Source organism: Trachymyrmex septentrionalis, unplaced genomic scaffold (assembly GCF_001594115.1).
Source record: "Trachymyrmex septentrionalis isolate Tsep2-gDNA-1 unplaced genomic scaffold, Tsep1.0 scaffold83, whole genome shotgun sequence".
NCBI lineage: Eukaryota > Metazoa > Arthropoda > Insecta > Hymenoptera > Formicidae > Trachymyrmex > Trachymyrmex septentrionalis.
Genome location: NW_017306018.1, coordinates 3,567,750 through 3,570,082, shown reverse-complemented (window position 1 = coordinate 3,570,082; position 2,333 = coordinate 3,567,750).

The following is a 2,333-nucleotide window of genomic DNA, read 5'->3' as shown; positions in this document are numbered from 1 at the left end:
TGATTAATTCTTACAATCATTACACTTAAAACTACGCTTACGCAATTGTAGAATGGGCTTAAGGTTCCATTTCCAAGGATGCACCAGCCGTTTTAAATATGCCGGCTGCTCTTTGACCAATTAAAATGTTGCTCCAAATTGTAAAACAAAAATGATGGCTATTATGTGCATTCACTTCTGGGGCAAGCATCTGATTGGTTACTTCTAATTTAGTGTGCCGCCATTAAGAGTTTATTTCCTAGTATTTCAGTATTTGTAGTCTAAAAAAGTACTTTATCTAATATTGTTGTAATATTTAATGCACATTTATTTCTATTCCTAATATTTCTTTTATTATACGAGGACACAGAACCTAAAACTGGTCGACGAATTATCATGCACAATTGAATTACTTTAAAATTTTTAAGAAGCGCCTGGCAGATATCAAATATTTTTAAAACATATGCTGATTCCACAATGAGTCAGTAATCCTAATTACTACCGACATTGTAGAAGCTCTTAGTCTAAATCAGTCTAATCTATTTGCATTGCTTGAAATCTCAAAAAATTTTTACGCTCAAAAAATGAGATAAATAATTTGGGTATTGAAAAGAAAGAAAGCAAAGATATTAAATGCAAAAAGTGCAAGCGATAGATTTCTTATTAACTTTGAAATTAATCAAATAACTCACTCAGTCTATATCAAATATTAAATAAATGATTCAAATAAGATCAAGTCATTTCGGCAAGAAGAATGGCGTAACGAGGATAATAATTACAATTCCTTATATTTATTTGTGACATTTCTTTCTCGACTTCACGTAATATAATATATTTAGTAACTTTATTTACAAGTCATCGACCCACAGTGCATAGACTAATGTACTTTAGCGTTTGCTCGGGAATCGATTTATTTACAAAAACGTGTTTTCGAGTTACGGAACAATTTTTAAGTCCGCAAATGTAAGTCGGACAAATGTCTCATTCACAAATATGTTCCATGAAAGCAGAAGTGTAATCACTGCAATTGCATCTTATAAAAAGATCGAATGAATGTCCCCTGCGCATCTCATAATTTCCACTGCTTCTGTTCTTTCACCAAATATTGGTGAAACAGGCTTCGTCATCATCCAAGAAGCTAAATGTAAATACGATACGCTGCTGAAAACGTAGCAATATTTTGTCTCGAGAGAATAGAAATCGCTACCACCAAGCTGACAAACATTATATTCGACGAAGAAACGCGGGGTCCCACAAATCTCTATGTAACGCTAGAACGATCAGCTTTTTCGAAGTTTTTTTATCGTCCTCATATAACTTTCAAAAATAAAAATTTAACATCTTTAAAATAATAAAGTAAAATTGCAAATCACCGGATGTAGACAGTGAAAAGTTATAACGTGACGATTTTGAATCATATCAGTTATCATTCAAAATCGTTACGTCTTGGTCGTTCTAGTAGAACATCTTCCAACGTTAAGAACCTCATTAAAAATTGTTTGCTGATTGAGACTTTGCCTGCTTCTATTAACACATACGCTGCCCATCTAAAAGACACCACCTATAGAAGTCAGTTTTACAAATTTAATTAAATTATGTACCGTCTGCAAAAAAAAACTAAATTAAAAAAATGCGAATTCAAACACTGAATAATACAAAAGAATATCTCCATGTAATGCCTACATAACTGTACAGTTTCACATTCAAAGCTCGAGTGGCTTGCTCGCTTTAACTAAACTTAGATCCATCATGTACTAGCGCATGACTTTCAGATGGGCATCGAATGTATTAAAAAACCAATTTTTACACATAATACACACTTTTTATGTCTATATATTCGGTACCTTGCGCTTCTTTTTTCGTGTATAGCAAAATAACGTTAGCATAGCAATCGAAAATTCTAATCTCTCTCCTTTTGAAGATACTTGCATTCAGATACCATGGTTGAATGACTTTTAAATTCTTTTTACCCTTCATTCTAATGTACTTTGTACATTCGTGGACGCTTAAGATAAATCTACGGTGATAAATCGGTCCAAGATACAGTCTGAAAAATCATCTTATATTCGTCGATACATTCGCCAGATGAGAAAATGCTCGATAAACGAAAATGCTACAAAAATGATTCTTATTTCTCTTTCTTTTTCTCTCCGTCGTAAGCATACAAGTATCATTTGTACCATATAATTCCCTCGATCTTACGAACGCGACGAGTACATTTAGCATAACGTTAGAGTCCCATGAGCAATTTTGCATTTTTCGAAATTACATGAATTTTAAAATTCGTGAATATCATTGCAAATAGCTAATGTACCATGTTCGTAATCATCATCTATGTGCAAATTACTTTCGCG